Source organism: Bidens hawaiensis, unplaced genomic scaffold (assembly GCF_021521415.1).
Source record: "Bidens hawaiensis isolate Kalapana, Puna unplaced genomic scaffold, B.hawaiensis_p1.1 tig00009567_1, whole genome shotgun sequence".
Classification (NCBI taxonomy): Eukaryota; Viridiplantae; Streptophyta; class Magnoliopsida; order Asterales; family Asteraceae; genus Bidens; species Bidens hawaiensis.
The window spans coordinates 154,769-169,782 of NW_027491714.1; the positions used below are offsets into that span (position 1 = coordinate 154,769).

The following is a 15,014-nucleotide window of genomic DNA, read 5'->3' on the forward strand; positions in this document are numbered from 1 at the left end:
TGCTACAAAGTCGGGGATTGTTTAAGGCAGCTAAATCGGACTTGATTAATAATACACCAGTAAGTTTTAAAAACATATAGAAGTATGCATCCACCAAAAATTTTAGAAAAAGGGTAGTGCATGAACTCACCTTGGCCTATGCGTACGCGTGAAGATAAAAACACTAAAGAATCTTGTATGCTATTCGGGAAACGGCTCCAACTCATGGACAATCCTAAATTCATGTAATGTGTCACTAAAAGTAATATATGTCATAGAAAACGTGCATGTGACCTAAGTAGCTTAAGGTTATGTTTTGTTTAGGTTATTAGGGATTCTCGCTATGAGAAAGAATAAAGTTTACCTTAATTAGAATCATTCGGATTTTGTCTTGTGAGACTACAACTAAGGTACATGCTAGGTTGATATAACTCAAAATATATAATTATATATTTCGTATATATTAGTAAGTTATGCTAATAATAATAATAGTAATAATAATGATGATGATAATATTTTACGTCTTAGTTTCGATTACTAAGTTTGGTCTAATAATGGTCAACGGTTCGGTTTGATAAACATGTTCATGAGCTTTTGCATATCTATACTTACTCATACTAAAGAATTTCAAATAATATAATGTTAGGTCAGATTAGTCCCAAGAGTATAATTGTAAAACAAGTCCCTTAGTTATGAGGTTGTGTTCAACGTACAAAAGTAAAGGTATTGCTTTTGTTACAAAAAGAATTAGAAATTTTAATTAAAAATTATCACAGCTTATACAAAATAATAATAAAACAATAAAAATAAAAAAATACTTTCGGTTTAAGTATTTTATACAAAAACAATTATATGGCTTGAAAATACTCGTTCACCGGTTTTGGTACATCCGTGTTTTTAATGCGTAAACACGTAATTGGTGAAGAGGTTATTGCTTTAAAATTTCGAAATATAATTTATAATTATTTAAAGAATAATTTACCGGAAAAAGAATAGTATGTTTGTGTAGAAAATTCTAAGAACTCATTTTAACCGTAAATCGTTCATTACGCGGTTTTATAAGTATTGGTTTGGAAAATATCTATCTTTGATCATTTTTTCTAAATTTCTGTTTTCTAATATTGGTAACATGTAACAGTACAACTTTTTATATTTTTAGTTTCTCTTTCTTAGGTATGGTCTTGACTATTTTTGTTAGTTTACGTATTCTTACGGTTATTCAATTAGTAAACGTTGTAATGGCTATTATATAAATACTGGGATGACTTATAAACCCATTTTTATGATATTTACAATAAATATAAGTTTAGAAAAGGTACAGGTCTGGAAATATTGATATTTGCTATGGTTTGGGGTGTTTAACGTGTTTTAGTTCGGTTTAACCGTGTGATTAATTCTTATGCCAAAGTAATGTGATTCTTTTTCCTAGGTTTATTCATTTGGTTAGTCTTTCAGCAAAAATAATGTTCTTATAAATATCATAATTTTGTGGGGTTTTCTAGTTAATGAATTAACTATGCGTGAGGCGTCGGATTTAACGTGTGTGTCACGTGCAGGCGCGTCCTTAGTGAACGGAACAATTTGTGCAGATTTTATTGGTTATAATTTATGAAAATAATCATTCCTATAATGTTATGTGTGTATGATATCAATGGTGCCTAAACAGTGTGAAAACTTATGAAATTAAACGCAATAAACGAGCAAAAATGGCTAGGAATCATTACCAAGCGTTGCCACTGAAATAGACGGGATTCAAGATGCTTCCGACATCAAAATATTCTGTTAAAATGTGAGAATGGTAGGGTAACAAATTTAGAGCAGGACCTTTCTAAAAACTACATGACCGAAATGAGAATATGAAGGTTTTAACAAAGGTTCTCAGGTTACCTTTCTGGTGATTCGTTCTAGGAGCTTGATGGTGGGCTGAAGTGTGATGAAATTGAGGTCTTAACGGTTGTTTTAACTTCTAGCTTGTAAGCTTGATGGCTCGATCTTTGGGATCTGTTTGGGGATGATAATATGGAGGTGACTGAGGGTCAAAGGGGCTTCAGCCTTGGAATTGAGTCAGCCCATTCCTAAAGCAGTAACATGGCTAGTTTTAGGGTGCTTTGGGAATTCCTTTTGGTCGAGCACAGCAACAGGCAAGAGAGGATCAGGAGACTCCTGGTTCGGATTTGGGGATGGGTCAAGAGAGATTATACTTGAGAATTAGAATGAAAGTTAATAGGGATGAAACTTAAACCAACATGGATATTGTTCATGATTACTGTATGGTTGATGAACACCTCTGATTTCTCCTAGGGGCGACTAAGGGCTGTTATGGGTCGAGAATGGTAGCAAGAGGTCTGTAGCCTGGTTACTCGGGTACCCTTCTCGAGTTTTAACACAGCCGGTCAGCAGCAAAACAGAATGGACCGTGGGTTCAAGAATAGGGAGTGTTCTTGGTTCGAGTTTTGGATTGAATTGTTATTCTAATGTGTTTTGGTGTATTGGGTAAACCTATATTTTATAGATGATGAGGCTTGTTGGTCCTAGTTTATGATCAAAATATAATTCCTTGGTCGTGGATGGTTGTTTATTTTTCTATGATGTTTATCTAGTTGGGTAACATAGTGTGCAACACTAAATAATAAAAAAAAAAATTATAGGCCTAAAATGTGGGTCGTTACATTCTCCCATTGTTAAAGAAATTTCGTCCTCGAAATTTAATGTAGATTAGTTATCAAAAATAAGAAATACGGTTAGAGATCTTGTAAACTATGAATGTTTCTAGTCGCTTGGTAGAGAATTGATGTTTTCAAACTGGATTTTTAAAAGCAAAGGTTGGCAATCAAGAATAAATGCTTGCTTATTCGGCTATGAAGAAGCATAGAAATGCAGATTGAGTAGTTATTAGATGGCAATAGATGGTGATTTATTTATTATAATTACTATTTTTTTTTGTGAATTTCGTACATTGATCAGGAGCTTATGAAGGCCTTCGTTGTGGAATATATGCAAACCTAATGATGTGGAAATAAATTTGGAATGGAAATGTGATGTGGAATCTGGGTGTTTGTTATTTTTATACGGGTAAGCAATAAATGAAAACGTATGTAAACGCAATACTAATGTCGTAGAAAGCACATCGAAATTAATATTACCAAGTCAGCAAGCTTAAGTTATTAAGATAAGCAGAAATATGATTCATAAGTAGATAAGTATCTCATGAGCAAGGTAAGGATTAGAGTGTGTGCAAGCAGCTCTTTCTAATAATAGCCTTGCGTCGGTTTTTGTAGATACTTAGTTGCAACATTGATGTGTACGACATTTTCGTGGGCTTTCACATAGTATTTATAGACGGATAGAATGAAAGGAATATTAATTTGATTTGATACATAACAAAAATTCCTAAACGATTACTCATATATATAGGAAGAGGAAAAGTGTTGGCCAACATGGTAAGTGAGAATAAGTTCATAGAAAACAAGAAGCTTTCTTTTTGTAATAATCAAAGTAGTGATAAAAGAAATAATGTTTTACCATTTTTCAAAACATAAATTTGATCGGGTAAAATATATGTATATGCATGCTTGCCTTTTGTAATATAATATTTTCAAGGTACTACGTGAATTGTTAAGTTCCTTTAGTAGTGTGATGCGAACTCGAGAGGGAGATGCATGAATGAAATCGTGATGGAGACGCATGAGCAATTTGGGAAGTTTCACAAGAGAAAATGAACGACAAACAAACATGGAATTAGAGATAACTTGTATTAACTATGTGAATGATATCAGGTGGCGGAACATTGATATCAATTAGTGATAAGGAAGTGTGTGTCTAGTGTGGAAAGGAGCGAAGAAAAGGTGGCACCAAGAGGTCTACTTCATGACATGTGGTTAAATAGATATGAGAGACGGGATAATCTTTGATGTTCCATGTTGACGGGTTCTTCTACCATGTATATTTCAAATTTTATCAACATCTTCGAGATGGTATGAGATTTTAGTGGAAGTTTGATTAGGGGTGCAGTGGTGTTGGAATAAGACTTACGCGCTTGAAAATCACCACACGTGTTTTCAAAGATAATATGGTTGGATCCTATATACGAAGGAAGTATTATGATTGTAGAAATGCTACGAGAGGGAGTCCTAAATACTTTAACTAAGAATTCGAATAGATGGAAATATATATATATATATATATATATATAATTTTAATTTAAAAAAAAATTATTTCCACTAGACAATGACAAGGGCGTCAATTCTGATTCCAAGATGATGCAATAATGAAATAAGCTCATGGAAAAATATATTTTGTCAATGGTGATGGTTAGTTATTGAGAGTTTTAGGTTCAAATTAGTTTTATGTTAACTTTGGTGTCTGATAGTTGTTGCTATGACTTGAACATATGGCGATCCAATAGGATTTCCATAAATGCCCATGAGCCTGTAAAGTCACAATTATGTTCGCGACCATAATTGCTAGTTTACCTCACATGGCATTCTAGTATTCTCCCATTGTAGTCATATTGTGTGTGTGTGTGTTTTTGTATTTCTAGTTTATTTGTTATGTCATGAAACTATGTGTGTGTGGAACAAGTTATGGAAGTAATCATCCTAGGTATACACATACTCTTATCAACTAACGTTTGTAACTTATCCGTAAAAATCCTAGAAATCAAGGCTTAGGAATCTAAGGATTTCTTAAGGTACAAAAAGAAAGTCAAAACCTAAGGAATGTCGGCATCTTAATAATTTTGGTCCCTAAGGTGTTGTCAGTTGCCTAGGAATCACTAAGGAAACCTAATTTGCTAAAACCGCTTGCTTTAATACCAATCTGTCACACCCCGACTAGGGAGCTGGACGTGACGATTGAATACCAAACAAAACACAGCGGAAATAGGGTAACAATTTTATATTAAGACACTAGGTCAAAGTTACAATCAAATGTTTAATACAATTACAAAGCTAGAAATTCAACTACCATCTAATTAGGTGAAACTTTTCTACTATCCATCATGGCTTCTTTAGGTTAAGCTCTACGGTTCGACATAAGTCTTCTAAAAGAATCTTCTATTTCCAAGCGAGCTCTTGTCTAAGACTCTAAATCTCCATATCCAAATAAAAAGTACCTGAACACATGCTTAAAATAATTGGGTCAACTAAAAAGTTGGTGAGTTTATGAGTTTAATTTGTAAAAACATATATATAATAATTATATAAATCGTATGGTGCATATTAAGCAAGTTCACAATCAAACCTGTGTCCACGACCCGTGAACATCTAAAATTGATACCCCTTACCCATACCTCTTATTGATATGGTCAAATTACACTTATGTCTGCCCAACATAAGTTACAAATGGGGTAGATATATGTCACAAGATATACATTTTATCATTCAGCGGGTGGTCGTCCCATGATGTAGGCCCACTGTGTGCGGGGGTCTCTCAGATAGTACTACCCATATATCCCGTGGCTCCTTTCGGAGTTAATGATTGTGCTACAAAGTCGGGGATAGTTTAAGGCAGCTAAATCGGATTTGATTAATAACACACCAGTAAGTTTTAAAAACATATAGAAACATGTATCCACCCAAAAATTTAAGAAAAAGGGTAGTGCATGAACTCACCTTGGCCTATGCGTACGCGTGAAGATAAAAACACTAAAGAAACTTGTATGCTATTCGGGAAACGGCTCCAACTCATGGACAATCCTAAATTCATGTAATGTGTCACTAAAAGTAATATATGTCATAGAAAACGTGCATGTGACCGAAGTAGCTTAAGGTTATGTTTTGTTTAGGTTATTAGGGATTATCGCTATGAGAAAGAATAAAGTTTACCTTAATTAGAATCATTCGGATTTTGTCTTGTGAGACTACAACTAAGGTACATGCTACGTTGATATAACTCAAAATATATAATTTTATATTTCATATATATTAGTAAGTTATGCTAATAATAATAATAGTAATAATAATGATAATGATAATATTTTACGTCTTAGTTTCGATTACTAAGTTTGGTCTAATAATGGTCAACGGTTCGATTTGATAAACATGTTTGTGAGCTTTTACATATCTATACTTATTCTTATTAAATAATTTCAAATAATATAATGTTAGGTCAGATTATTTCCAAGAGTATAATTGTAAAACAATTCCCTTAGTTATGAGGTTGTGTTCAACGTACAAAAATAAATGTATTGCTTTTGTTACAAAAATAATTAGAAATTTTAATTAAAAATTATCACAGCTTATACAAAATAATAATAATAATAATAAGAATAAAAAAATACTTTCGATTTAAGTATTTTATATAAAAATAATTATATGGCTTGAAAATACTCGTTCACCGGTTTTGGTACAACTGTGTTTTTAAAGCGTAAACACGTAATTGGTGAAGAAGTTATGGTTTTAAAATTTCGAAAAATAATTTATAATTATTTAAAGAATAATTTACCGGAAAAAGAATAGTATGTTTGTATAGAAAATTCTAAGAACTCATTTTAACCGTAAATAGTTCATTACACGGTTTTATATGTATTGGTTTGGAAAATATCTATCTTTGATCACTGTTTCAAAATTTCAGTTTTCTAATATTGGTAACATGTAACGGTACTACTTTTTATATTTTTAGTTTCTCTTTCTTAGGTATGGTATTGACTATTTTTGTTAGTTTACGTATTCTTCCGGTTATTCAATTAGTAAACGTTGTAATGGCTATTATATAAATACTAGGATGACTTATAAACCCATTTTTATGATATTTACAATAAATATAAGTTTAGAAAAGGTACAGGTCTGGAAATATTGATATTTGCTATGGTTTGGGGTTTTTAACGTGTTTTAGTTCGGTTTAACCATGTGATTAATTCTTGTCCAAAAGTAATGTGATTCTTTTACCTAGGTTTATTCATTTGGTTAGTCTTTCAGCAAAAATAATGTTCTTATAAATATCATAATTTTGTGGGGTTTTCTAGTTAATGAATTAACTACGCGTGAGGCGTCGGATTTAACGTGTGTGTCACGTGCAGGCGGGTCCTTAGTGAACGGAACAATTTGTGCAGATTTTATTGGTCATAATTTATGAAAATAATCATTCCTATAATGTTATGTGTGTATGATATCAATAGTGCCTAAACAGTGTGAAAACTTATGAAATTAAACGCAATAAAAGAGCAAAAATGGCTAGGAATCATTACCAAGCGTTGCCACTGAAATAGACGGGATTGAAGATGCTTCCGAGATCAAATTATTCTGTTAAAATGTGAGAATAGTAGGGTAACAAATTTAGAGCAGGACCTTTCTAAAAACTACATGATCGAAATGAGAATATGAAGGTCTTAACAAAGGTTCTCAGGTTACCTTTCTGGTGATTCGTTCTAGGAGCTTGATGGTGGGCTGAAGTGTGATGAAATTGAGGTCTTAACGGTTGTTTTAACTTCTAGCTTGTAAGCTTGATGGCTCGACCTTTGGGATCTGTTTGGGGATGATAATATGTTGGTGACTGAGGGTCAAAGGGGCTTCAGCCATGGAATTGAGTCGGCCCATTCCTAAAGCAGTAACATGGCTAGTTTTAGGGTGCTTTGGGAATTCCTTTTGGTCGAGCACAGCAACAGGAAAGAGAGGATCAGGGGACTCCTGGTTCGGATTTGTGGATGGGTCAAGAGAGATTATAATTGAGAATTAGAATGAAAGTTAATAGGGATGAAACTTAAACCAACATGGATATTGTTCATGATTACTGTATGGTTGATGAACACCTGCTGATTTCTCCTAGGGGCGACTAAGTGCTTTTATGGGTCGAGAATGGTAGCAAGAGGTCTGTAGCCTGGTTACTCGGGTACCCTTCTCGAGTTTTATCACAGCCGGTCAACAGCAAAATAGAATGGACCGAGGGTTCACAAATAGGGAGTGTTCTTGGTTCGAGTTTTGTATTGAATCGTTATTCTAATGTGTTTTGGTGTTTTGGGTAAACCTATATTTTATAGATGATGAGGCTTGTTGGTCCTAGTTTGTGATCAAAATATAATTCCTTGGTCCTGGATGGTTGTTTATTTTTCTATGATGTTTATCTAGTTGGGTAACATAGTGTGCAACACTAAATAATAAACAAAAAAAAAATTATAGGCCTAATATGTGGGTTGTTACACATATTGACTCTGTGATTTCACAAAATATAATCATCAAAAGATGATAAGAAATACAGCAGCTAATAAAGGATACTCTCGAACTTGTCTAACCGCATCTTGATTATTGTAGCGACTGAAACGCTTCACGTATTGAAGAGACTTCTCAAACACTCTGATGAAAAAATGTAAACATTTGGTCATTTTAATGATTAAAATAAGCAACAATATCATATGAAAAAGATACTGTTGAGGACTAATATATTGAATACTCACTGAGAAACTTGATTCATTGGATCTTTAGACATCTGTTGAAGCTGCTCGTATTTGTGTTCAAGAATTAAGGCGACTTCACAATTCATCAAACACTTGACCTTGAGAAACTCTAAAAATCATAACAGGAAGATAAACAGAAGAAAAGAACACCATGTTGTTATTGCAAATGATATCAAATGTGCAGATAAATAAAAAGATAGGAAGCAGCACTACCATCGCCTATTTTGAGCTCTGCGGCATTCTCTTCCTCTTCTCCAGACATATCGACTCGACTGATAACTTGAGCCTGTGAGCATAAATACAAGTATGTAGCCAATGGTGGAAAAGCACCTGATAATAATATGATAAAGGTTATCAATTATGCTAATTTTTGTTTGAGGCTTTACAGTTTCTAGTTATTTAAATACAAAATAGGCACAAATAATGTGCAGGCAATTTCAAATAACTAGTGCTTTAATCTGTTATATATAATTATTATCACAATATGACTTAAATAAAAACATAAGATAATATTGAACAAGGAGAACTGAAATCAATTAAACGTATTCAAAGGAGCGTTTAGCCTAAAATCAAACAATTCAACGCGTCGAAAACAGATAGATATAACAAAGAGACTAAACTACAATTGAAATTGAAAAGAAGAGGATTCAAATTATCGTTTTAAGTGAAGAAAGAAACCCTAAATTACAAATAAAAGAAATTAAACGAATCGATTAAGGTGAAGAAAAGGAGAGACGATACCTTGAAATAGGGAAATAGGGTGACGATTGAATACCAAACAAAACACAGCGGAAATAGGGTAACAATTTTATATTAAGACACTAGGTCAAAGTTACAATCAAATGTCTAATACAATTACAAAGCTAGAAATTCAACTACCATCTAATTAGGTGAGACTTTTCTACAATCCATCATGGCTTCTTTAGGTTAAGCTCTACGGTTCGACATAAGTCTTCTAAAAGGATCTTCTATCTCCAAGCGAGATCTTGTCTAAGACTCTAAATCTCCATATCCAAATAAAAAGTAACTGAACACATGCTTAAAATAATTGGGTCAACTAAAAAGTAGGTGAGTTCATGAGTTTAATTTGTAAAAATATATATATAATAATTATATAAATCGTGTGGTGCATATTAAGCAAGTTCACAATAAACCTGTGTCCACGACCCGTGAACATCTAAAATAGATATCCCTTACCCATACCCCTTATTGTTATGGGTCAAATTACACTTATGTCTGCCCAACATAAGTTACAAATGGCGCGGATATATGTCACAAGATATAAATTTTATCATTCAGCGGGTGGTCGTCCCACGATGTAGGCCCACTGTGTGCGGGGTCTCCCAGATAGTACTACCCATATATCCCGTGGCTCCTTTCAGAGTTAATGATTGTGCTACAAAGTCGGGATTGTTTAAGGCAGCTAAATCGGACTTGATTAATAATACACCAGTAAGTTTTAAAAACATAAAGAAGCATGTATCCACCAAAAATTTTAGAAAAAGAGTAGTGCATGAACTCACCTTGGCCTATGCGTACGCGTGAAGATAAAAACACTAAAGAATCTTGTATGCTATTCGGGAAACGGCTCCAACTCATGGACAATCCTAAATTCATGTAATGTGTCACTAAAAGTAATATATGTCATAGAAAACGTGCATGTGACCTAAGTAGCTTAAGGTTATGTTTTGTTTAGGTTATTAGGGATTCTCGCTATGAGAAAGAATAAAGTTTACCTTAATTAGAATCATTCGGATTTTGTCTTGTGAGACTACAACTAAGGTACATGCTAGGTTGATATAACTCAAAATATATAATTATATATTTCGTATATATTAGTAAGTTATGCTAATAATAATAATAGTAATAATAATGATGATGATAATATTTTACGTCTTAGTCTCGATTACTAAGTTTGGTCTAATAATGGTCAACGGTTCGGTTTGATAAACATGTTCATGAGCTTTTGCATATCTATACTTACTCATACTAAAGAATTTCAAATAATATAATGTTAGGTCAGATTAGTCCTAAGAGTATAATTGTAAAACAAGTCCCTTAGTTATGAGGTTGTGTTCAACGTACAAAAGTAAAGGTACTGCTTTTGTTACAAAAAGAATTAGAAATTTTAATTAAAAATTATCACAGCTTATACAAAATAATAATAAAACAATAAAAATAAAAAAATACTTTCGGTTTAAGTATTTTATACAAAAACAATTATATGGCTTGAAAATACTCGTTCACCGGTTTTGGTACAACCGTGTTTTTAATGCGTAAACACGTAATTGGTGAAGAGGTTATTGCTTTAAAATTTCGATATATAATTTATAATTATTTAAAGAATAATTTACCGGAAAAAGAATAGTATGTTTGTGTAGAAAATTCTAAGAACTCATTTTAACCGTAAATCGTTCATTACGCGGTTTTATAAGTATTGGTTTGGAAAATATCTATCTTTGATCATTTTTTCTAAATTTCAGTTTTCTAATATTGGTAACATGTAACAGTACAACTTTTTAATTTTTAGTTTCTCTTTCTTAGGTATGGTCTTGACTATTTTTGTTAGTTTACGTATTCTTACGGTTATTCAATTACTAAACGTTGTAATGGCTATTATATAAATACTGGGATGACTTATAAACCCATTTTTATGATATTTACAATAAATATAAGTTTAGAAAAGGTACAGGTCTGGAAATATTGATATTTGCTATGGTTTGGGGTTTTTAACGTGTTTTAGTTCGGTTTAACCGTGTGATTAATTCTTATGCCAAAGTAATGTGATTCTTTTTCCTAGGTTTATTCATTTGGTCAGTCTTTCAGCAAAAATAATGTTCTTATAAATATCATAATTTTGTGGGGTTTTCTAGTTAATGAATTAACTACGCGTGAGGCGTCGGATTTAACGTGTGTGTCACGTGCAGGCGCGTCCTTAGTGAACGGAACAATTTGTGCAGATTTTATTGGTCATAATTTATGAAAATAATCATTCCTATAATGTTATGTGTGTATGATATCAATGGTGCCTAAACAGTGTGAAAACTTATGAAATTAAACGCAATAAACGAGCAAAAATGGCTAGGAATCTTTACCAAGCGTTGCCACTAAAGTAGACGGGATTCAAGATGCTTCCGAAATAAAAATATTTCTGTTAAAATGTGAGAATGGTTGGGTAACAAATATAGAGCAGGACCTTTCTAAAAACTACATGATCGAAATGAGAATATGAAGGTTTTAACAAAGGTTCTCGGTGATTTGTTCTAGGAGCTTGATGGTGGGCTGAAGTGTGATGAAATTGAGGTCTTAACGGTTGTTTTAACTTCTAGCTTGTAAGCTTGATGGTTCGATCTTTGGGATCTGTTTGGGGATGATAATATGGAGGTGACTGAGGGTCAAAGGGGCTTCAGCCTTGGAATTGAGTCAGCCCATTCCTAAAGCAGTAACATGGCTAGTTTTAGGGTGCTTTGGGAATTCCTTTTGGTCGAGCACAGCAACAGGAAAAAGAGGATCAGGGGACTCCTGTTTCGGATTTGGGGATGGGTCAAGAGAGATTATACTTGAGAATTAGAATGAAAGTTAATAGGGATGAAACTTAAACCAACATGGATATTGTTCATGATTACTGTATGGTTGATAAACACCTCTGATTTCTCCTAGGGGCCACTAAGGGCTGTTATGTGTCGAGAATGGTAGCAAGAGGTCTGTAGCCTTGTTACTCGGGTACCCTTCTCGAGTTTTATCACAGCCGGTCAGCAGCAAAACAGAATGGACCGAGGGTTCACGTATAGGGAGTGTTCTTGGTTCGAGTTTTGGATTGAATCGTTATTCTAATGTGTTTTGGTGTATTGGGTATACCAATATTTTATAGATGATGAGGCTTGTTGGTCCTAGTTTGTGATCAAAATATAATTCCTTGGTCCTGGATGGTTGTTTATTTTTCTATGATGTTTATCTAGTTGCGTAACATAGTGTGCAACACTAAATAATAAACAAACAAAAAAAAATTATAGGCCTAAAATGTGGGTTGTTACACATATTGACTCAGTGATTTCACAAAATAAGATCCTCAAAAGATGATAAGAAATACAGCAGCTAATAAAGGATACTCTCGAACTTGTCTAACCACATCTGGATTCTTGTAGCGACTGAAACGCTTAACGTATTGAAGAGACTTCTCAAACACTCTGATGAAAAAATGTAAACATTTGGTAATTTTAATGATTATAATAAACAACAATATCATATGAAAAATATACTGTTGAGGACGAATATATTGAATACTCACTGATAAACTTGATTCATTGGATCTTCATACATCTGTTGAAACTGCTCGTATTTGTTTTCAAGAATTAAGGCAACTTCACAATTCATCAAACACTTGGCCTTGAGAAACTCTAAAAATCGTAACAGGAAGATAAACAGAAGAAAAGAACACCATGTTGTTATTTCAAATGATATAAAATGTGCAGATAAATAACAAGATAGGAAGCAGCACTACCATCGCCTATTTTGAGCTCTGCAGCATTCTCTTCCTCTTCTCCAGACATATCGACTGATAACCTGAGCCTGTGAGCATAAATACAAGTACGTAGCCAAATGGTGGAAAAGCACCGGATAATAATATGATAAAGGTTATCAATTATGTTGATTTTAGTTTGAGGCTTTACAGTTTCTAGTTATTTAAATACAAAATTGGCACAAATAATGTGCAGGCAATTTCAAATAACTAGTGCTTTAATCTGTTATATATAATTATTATCACAATATGAATTAAATAAAAACATAAGATAAGACTGAACAATGAGAACTGAAATCAATTAAACGTATTTAAAGGAGCGTTTAGCCTAAAATCAAACAATTCAACGCGTCGAAAACAAATAGATATAACAAAGAGTCTAAACTACAATTGAAATTGAAAAGAAGAGGATTCAAATTATCGTTTTAAGTGAAGAAAGAAACCCTAAATTACAAATAAAAGAAATTAAACGAATCGATTAAGGTGAAGAAAAGGAGAGACGATACCTTGACTGATATATGTATGTGTTATGAGTCTCACAGAATTATATTAACAAGGAAGAAGAATTGACAGACGAAAGAATGGATGTATGTATGTATCTGAATGCTCAGGCTATATTATATAAACGATGTCGTTCGATCATATTATTGGCTTTGCATAAAAGCGCCTTGACAGTTGGGTCCTTACAGTTAGGTCCTCTAAATAATAATGTTTTAACACTTCAATACCTTACCACTTCTCATTATATTATATTGGCAACGTAACACATTTTGAATCCTTCTTATGCCCATTGAAACAACAAACGTTTCATAACATTTTAAACCCTAATAACTTAACACGTACACGTACATAATCAAACCTTTTTGGTTCACACAATGTTTCGATGTGTAAGGTATACATTTGTGGATAGTTGATCAGGAAGATGGAAGTGAGATTGTGTGACTGCTAAACAACAAAACGGCACAAATTGAAATCCACCATATTTGGATACTTATACAAGTCAGAAGGATTACATTCTTCGAGGAACAAGGATCCCTTGATTATGTGCTACGAGTCTACGACCCGGTACTTTATATTAACATTGTATGAACCTAAAAGGTTTGATTATGTGATGTGACCTGGTACTTGATATCAACATTATATTAATCTAAAAGGTTAACATGCGAGATAAGTATGCTACCGTTGACTTACAAAACAAACATATCCAGTAAAATTCCACTCTTAGCCTAGTTGACTTACAAATAGCTTTGATGTCACACTCACAAAGGTTATGTATTGCAAGTGGTAAGAGTATTGAAAGACTAACAGAACATGTTTTAGACACATCCTCATCACATTACTCCACATGCGTATGAAAATGAAGAAACATGATGCAATTGATAGTCATTAAAGAGCAAGCAGATGGTTCAGGTACAACGTCCAATGCACTTAGTACAAATCACTATAGCATATTTACTCAGTGATTTCACAAAATAAGATCATCAAAAGATGATCTGAAATACAGCAGCTAATAAAGTATACTCTCGAATTTGTCTAACCGTATCTGGATTCTTGTAGCGACTGAAACGCTCCACGTATTGAAGAGACTTCTTAAACACTCTGATGAAAAAAATGTAAACATTTGTTAATTTTAATGATTAAAATAAGCAACAATATCATATGAAAAAGATACTGTTGAGGACGAATATATTGAATACTAACTGAGAAACTAGATTCATTGGATCTTCAGACATCTCTTGAAGTTGCTCGTATTTGTGTTCAAGAATTAAGGAGACTTCACAATTCATCAAACACTTGGCCTTGAGAAACTCTAAAAATCGTAACAGGAAGATAAACAGAAGAAAAGAACACCATGTTGTTATTGCAAATGATATAAAATGTTCAGATAAATAACAAGAAAGGAAGCAGCACTACCATCGCCTATTTTGAGCTCTGCGGCATTCTCTTCCTCTTCTCCAGACATATCGACTGATAACTTGAGCCTGTGAGCATAAATACAAGTATGTTGCCAAATGGTGGAAAAGCACAGGATAATAATACGATAAAGGTTATCAATTATGCTGATTTTAGTTTGAGGCTTTACAGTTTCTAGTTATTTAAATACAAAATAGGCACAAATAATGTGCA

General features: G+C 33.2%; 1 long non-coding RNA gene across 2 annotated transcripts; it reads right to left on the reverse strand.

Moving 5' to 3' along the window:
- Window positions 1-8,177: 8,177 nt before the first annotated feature.
- LOC143532893 (uncharacterized) lies at window positions 8,178-12,939 on the reverse strand. Of its 2 annotated transcripts, none has more exons than XR_013135261.1 (3): window positions 12,870-12,939; window positions 8,369-8,477; window positions 8,178-8,267 (listed from the first exon to the last, which is right to left on the reverse strand). It is a non-coding gene; the product is annotated as an uncharacterized LOC143532893 (long non-coding RNA). The 2 variants fall into 2 exon arrangements; XR_013135262.1 differs by lacking the exon at window positions 12,870-12,939 and adding an exon at window positions 8,582-8,636.
- Window positions 12,940-15,014: the final 2,075 nt, after the last annotated feature.